This window comes from Melitaea cinxia, chromosome 13, assembly GCF_905220565.1.
Source record: "Melitaea cinxia chromosome 13, ilMelCinx1.1, whole genome shotgun sequence".
Lineage (NCBI taxonomy): Eukaryota > Metazoa > Arthropoda > Insecta > Lepidoptera > Nymphalidae > Melitaea > Melitaea cinxia.
Genome location: NC_059406.1, coordinates 2,500,495 through 2,507,798, shown reverse-complemented (window position 1 = coordinate 2,507,798; position 7,304 = coordinate 2,500,495).

The following is a 7,304-nucleotide window of genomic DNA, read 5'->3' as shown; positions in this document are numbered from 1 at the left end:
TATCAAACGAGATCAGTGACAATAATATTATGAACATTAAGGTAAAAGTTAAACACTGTTTAATTTTTATAAATTAAATTGAGTAAGTAAGAGAATAACAAGACATGTAATGCCTCGAAAAGGTATAAAATATTATACATATATTTACAGATCAAAGCTGTCATATATCTTGTTTCAACTCATTAGCTTCACACAGTGTGAGAGCTTGAAGTACTGTTACGCAATTTTTGCCTTTAAGCTATTTTTGGAATGCGTAAGGTCAAATAATGACAGTACCAATACAATAATTTATCAACGTAAGATTTACTTTTGGGTTACTCACACATGAGGAAATTCTAAACAATTTTTAATATAAGTTGATATGATATTAAAAATTGTTTAGAATTTCCTCATGTGTGGGTAGCACGAAAATAAATCATACGAATCAAGATAGCATGGTGTCGTCTCCTGTCAAAGAATTCATTGTAATGTGAAAACTTTGAATAGTTACGAGTGCTGTAAATGACTCACTATAGACGGCGCCACGGTCGCTTAGACCGAATATAAAATCATCATATCGAAAATTTCGATCTAGCGGTTACATCGTTCCATAGCTTAACTGTCTAGAGCACCGACACGGTAAGTCGGAGATGCAGGTTCGATCTCCGCTGGAACGGTCGATTTTTGACATGACATTAAAAATTGTTTTTCAACGTAATTCACATTTTAAAATCAAAACTTTCAGTGTTCGAGTAAGCTTTAAAAGCACTTTTTATCCACAAGTTTACGAAGAGCTTGATTTTTAGTTAAATATTGTTACTGCGAACCAATCTCCGTATCTTGATGTGAATTAATAACTGGCAAGAAACTTAAAAAAAAAAAAATTTAATTCTTTTTTTTTATTTAGTTGAAAGTGGGCTGGTCACCTGTGTCGCAGGACCGATGGCCGTTGGAGCGAATGTGTCCTGGAGTGGAGATCACGTTTTGGAAAACGCTACGTAAGATTTCCGGTGCAGGCTGGATGAGGATTGCAGAAAACCGGGATATCTGGGGGAGGTCTATGTCTAGCAGTCGACTGTGATAGGTTGAAGCGAGTAAGTTAATTAATTATTTTAAGTTTAGTCATAGTCGCATGTCGAATTAGAAAAAATTATAACGATGATAATCTAAAAATTAACAAGTAAAGTTTACCTCTTTGACTATACCATACAAAATATCGAAAAAAGTGAAACCGCTTTTGTGTTAAATGTGTTCAAAGATATCACATTTCATTTATTCGTCGTGGTGTAGAATAAAGTGTCTTGTGTTATTTTAGTCACATACAAGTTTATTTGAATAATTCGAGTTTCGCTTTCCGTCATCTGTTAGCGTCACGTGTCGTTCAAAATATAATATTATATGTTCTCAAATAGGAAAAAAAACCGACTTATATTCATACAACTACCCGCGTTAACTAAGCGTGCACGTACAACGTATCTCTGTAACATAAATTTCCATTTTTTTCCATAAAAAGTCTTAATCAAGTGAAAATAAAGGAAGCAAGCTCAGTACTGTACATATTGTGAGGAATTATTGTTTATTTATTTAACAAGAAGCCAAAGTAACATAAGTGAATCACAAGAACAACGTTGTCGTCGAACATTATCATCTTTGGTGGTCAGTTATTGATTAATTTGAAGAAGTTATGTCTGAGTCGAATGCATGGGGTTGCTGTCGGCAGGAATGTGCTTCAGATGATAATTTTATTATTTGTGCTAAATGCAGAATGTCATTCCATCTTTCTTGCTTGTCAGTTATTAGCACAGATATTACCTCCGACTGGAAGTGTCCTAATTGCAAGATGAGTACTCCGAAGACTGCTAGAACTGACAACACACCCTTACGGAATGTCTCTATGAGCAGGGGATGCAAAAGACCTGCTATAAATTCTCCATCACCGCCAGGTGCTACAATTGGCGAGAACAATCTAAAATCAATTATTCAAGAAATGTTACAGATTGAATTTGGCAATATGCTGAAGCAGTTCAATGATAGTCTGAAGATTGCCATTAGTGAAGAACTTGCACCAATTAAGCAGGAGATGAAAGATATGAATGAATCAATGTCTTTTATAAACCAAAAGTTTGAGGAAATCAAAACGAAACAAGAGGCTACAACCGAGAAAGTAAAAAATTTGGAGGTGGAAAATAAAAAGCTGAAGCAAACGGTTGAAAGTCTTAACACACGCATCAACTACTTGGAGCAACAGTCACGGTCTTCGAACTTGGAGATTCAGTGCGTGCCTGAAAAGAAGAATGAAAATTTGTACACTATTGTAACCCAACTAGCCAAGACAGTACACAGCGAAGTAAAGAATACAGATGTTTTGCATTGCACTCGGACTGCCAAGATTGCTACCTCGGGCTCTCGTCCCCGATCAATAATTATACAATTGGCTTCCCCAAGAATCCGCGATGAATTACTTGCATCTGTTATAAAGTACAACAAATCTAATCCTGAAGAACGACTGTGTACTAACCACTTAGGTATTATGGGACCTAAATTGCCTGTGTATATTGTTGAGCATTTATCACCCTCGAATAAGGCTCTTCATGCTGCTACCAGAATTAAAGCAAAAGAAATGGGCTATAAGTATGTGTGGATTAGAAGTGGAAGAATTTTTGCAAGAAAATGTGAGACCTCTGCTTATATATTAATTAAGAACATGGACACTTTAAATAGGTTAACTTGACTTTAGTACTTTTTTTTCTTTATTATTTGCATGCTAATAAAACTTTTAATATTTACATTCAACAGTCTAAAAATATATTATCAGAACAGTAGAGGTTTAAGAACAAAAACTAATTTATTTTATAAAAATCTGTGCTGTAGTAACTACGATATCATAGTTCTCACTGAGACTTGGTTAAATGAAAAAATTATGAGTAATGAATTGTTTGATGACAGGTATATTGTTTATAGGAGAGACAGAATGAGTTCCAATTTTCTTAACAAAAAGGACGGAGGAGGTGTATTGGTTGCTGTAACAAGAGAAATAGTCTCAAGGCGTGTTACTCAATGGGAAAGTAACAATGAGTGCTTGTGGATTATTTTTCATATTGGGAAATCTGAGGCCTCTCGTCAAATAGCTTTATGTGCAACTTACCTTCCACCGCCAGTAAACCTTTCTAGTCTCGAACATTTTATTGATAGTTGTAATTACGTCTTTGACAACTGTAATATTAGCGATGTTGTTTTGATAGGTGATTTTAATTTGGGGGCTATTGACTGGGATGGAGGTCATCGCGATAATTTGCCTTCTACATGCCAAAGTCTCCTTAATTTCGTTGATATGAATAGACTCACTCAACAAAATATGATAAAAAATTTCTCAGGGCGCATACTGGATCTGGTATTAATTTCGGAGTCTTTGTTGGGTCATATATGCGAGGCAGGTAGTTCTTTAAGCGCGGTCGACAGGTTACATCCACCCCTAGATATAGATCTGTCTTTTAAGAAAGAGTTCAAACTTCCATATGATACCTCAAATGTAGGACCAAATTTTTACAAAGCAGACTACAATAATATAGTTAAACGCTTGGAGGAGCAGAACTGGGAGTCTCTTTTTGTGGATCTTGACGTTAACAAAATGGTTGACGTATTTTACGATGTTTTGCGTGCAATTATTCGGGAATGCATCCCATTACATAAATCAAGGTCTAAAAGGTATCCTAAGTGGTTTAATAAAGAAATAATAAGATGTTTGAAAGAAAAGAATACATTAAGATGTCGTTACAAGAAATATAATAATCCTATGGATCACCTTCAATTAAAATTAATCAGTAAACGTTGTCAAAAACTTGCCAACTCTTTGTATAATACATATTTAGAAAGTATAGAAGCAAAAATCAAAGAAAATCCAAAATTGTTATGGACGCATATAAAGAACAAACGTGGTGGTACTAGTGCTTACCCTAAATATATGACTGACGGGTTAACGGTATTATCAGATAGCGTTGAAATATCCAACTTATTCGCTGACTACTTCTCTTCTATGTATTCCCCTAAATTGGAAAAGGACCTCACTTGCTCTAATGCTTTCCTGAACTCACTTCGCAACAATAGTCAAGTTTTAGATATTCCGAACATAGATCAGGAAACCGTGCTTAAGAGACTGGAGGGCATTGACCCCAGGAAGGGTGCGGGCCCTGATGGAATTCCACCAATTTTTATTAATTCATGTGCATCATCTCTTGCATTTCCTTTGACGTTAATATTTAATAGGTCTCTTTCGTCGGGTATATTTCCTACCGCTTGGAAAACCGCTAGAGTGGTCCCAATACACAAAACAGGTAATAATGATCTAATTTCCAATTACCGTCCTATCTCTATACTTTCTACTTTCGCGAAGATCTTTGAGTCATTGATATGTCCTTTTATCCAACACCATCTTAAACTATATCTTAGCGAGGATCAACACGGGTTTGTACGACTGCGATCGACTGCGACCAACCTATTAGGCTTTACCGAATTATTGGTGCAATCAATTGACTCCGGTGAACAGTATGACGTCATATATACTGATTTCACTAAAGCCTTTGATAGGGTTCCACACTCATTATTGATATATAAAATGTCGGTTTACGGTATCGAAGGCACATTACTCTCTTGGTTCACTTCTTATTTATCTGGCCGCTCTTTTTCTGTCGTTATAAATGGATCCCAATCTAAAGAATGTTCAATTTCCTCCGGAGTTCCTCAGGGCTCGCACTTAGGTCCCGTTTTATTCAATTTGTTTATAAATGACGTAGTTAGTAGCTTTTTGTATTCGCGTGTTTTTATGTATGCCGATGACTTAAAATTTGCACGGGTCATCAAGTGTGAACATGACGCTAAATTACTTCAATCTGATTTAGAACGATTTATGGAGTGGTGTAAGAGTAACGAAATGCACTTAAATACAAAAAAATGCATACATGTCAAGTTTTCGCGTAAATTACATACTATTAATTCAAATTATCACATGGGCGAAGAATTGATAAAAGAGGTAGAAACGGTTCGCGACTTGGGCGTTGTTTTTGATAAAAAAGTTACGTTCATTCCACATATTGACGGTACGGTGAGTAGAGCAGTCAAAGCTCTGGGGTTTGTTATTAGAAATGTAAGGGGTTTCCGTCATACTTCAACCAAAATTTTAGTTTACAATAGTTTAGTTAGAAGTATTTTGGAATATTGCAGTGTGGTTTGGAGACCACATTATGCAACGCACTGCTTAAAACTTGAACGTGTACAGAAACGTTTTCTCTGGCATCTTGCTTATACCGTGCAGAAGACCAGTCAGTTGCGATCATACGAATCTCGACTGAAATATTTTAATATTGACTCTTTGGCACTGCGTAGGGATTTGATTGATTTGCTTTTTCTTTATAAATTAATAAGAGGAATGATAGATAGTGGATGTTTGCTAAGTCTTTTCCGATTTTACGCTCCATCGAGGATCCCTCGCAGTACCATAACTCCTCTCTGCCCTCCTCTGCGAAAAACGGTATTGGGTTCAAATTCGCCGGTGTGCCGGCTTTGTAAAATTTTAAACTCTTGCAGTGATATGGTTGATATCAACTTTGATTCGTACGGAATGTTCTATAGAGTTGTATTGCAGTATTTAAGATCCAATTTATAGATTTATAATTTTTAATATATTTTTTTTCCATTTTTTAACTTACTACTAGGTATAGTTGTATTAAATATGCATGCAATGATGAATTTTAAATTTGATTTAATTTAATTTTTTTTTATTTGATTTCATTTTTGATTATTATTTTTATTTTGTTTTATTATTTTATTTGTTTTAAACCAAAGTGATTTCATTCTTAATTATACGTTATTTGATATATATTAATGAATTTGAGATGAGTAAATAAATAAATGAATTACATATTAAGAACTAAAAGCAGAACAGGGGAAATATAACCATATTTACGTATCACTGTGCTATTCTGAAGTGTCATGCCCGCAGAAGTCTAAATAATGAGTCAGTCTTATTGTTTGGATTTCTGTGGCCATGCCACATCCAGTCATTTTTAATGCATGTTTTGTCCGCAACATATTATATACACTGTCGATCACTGCTGTTTACATTCTACCCACCAAGTTAAGATTATTTTCATTAAGTGTGAATTTAGTATGTGACTTATTTTTTCTTTTTTCTTCCTTTTAAATTATTTATTATGCTTCTGTAAATTGTGAAACGTGAATACTTGTGTCTCTAATGTACTATGAATCAATTTTTCTATCAATTGTGAAATTTTTATATTGTAAGTAATGATGACATTATGATGTGTTTTTATGTAATTCCTAAACTTTATCTGATATTATGTGATTATTGCTGGGTTATTGTGTTATCTAATGCAACCATAATCTATCTTTCACTAAGTGCAACGGTGATTTTTGCATGTGGTGTTAGCCTATAAGTGGTTGTTGCACTTGTGCTATGTATTAATTATATTTAAATGTTAAATGTCTGTGAATCATTGTAAACAACTGTTGGCTAACCTAATAAATAAAATAAAATAAAATAAATAAAATAACAAATTTAGTAGAATACCACGGTATTTATCATCTATACCTGATAACTTACTCAAAGTAGGGAATATATCCGCCGATTGGAGCATCGTAGTGGATTAACCTCTGACCCTACTCCTACATGGGGAAAGAGGCCTATGCCCAGCAGTGGGATATTACAAGCTTAAAGGTATAGTAGAATACACTTTATAAGGTATAAAAATTTCTTGTTAGATCTTGTTCAATTCAATTCGAACCACACGACGATTTTTAACATGCTTTAGAATAAAATAAATTAAAATCGCTACAACCAGTAAAAAAATATGAGGTAATAAATTTAAAAAAAATTCAGTCGAATTGAGAACATTCTCCTTTCTTTGAATTTGGTTAATTCGTTTTTCCTATCTCAAATATGAGTCAGATAGGCATAGTCGATAACTATTAAACTGGGTGGGTACTGTTATTATTATTAAAGGACAGGTCACCCTAATGCAATTAGTCGTCGCTTTTCAACGTCAGAGGGGTGTAAAATACATTGCTGAAAATATAAAGGAAAAGAGTAGGTAGGTTGTTGATTACATTTTTAGTACGTAGTAAGTTTGTTATATTTTGCTGTATTATATTGTATTATCTTATGTATATATTTTATTATTATTTATTATATATTATTGTATTATACATAATAATTCATTATATTATGTTACGCTATATTGTATTATTTTATATTATTATATTATATTATTTGCTTTTTTTATTGTACACCTACACACTATACTTTCTTGCAC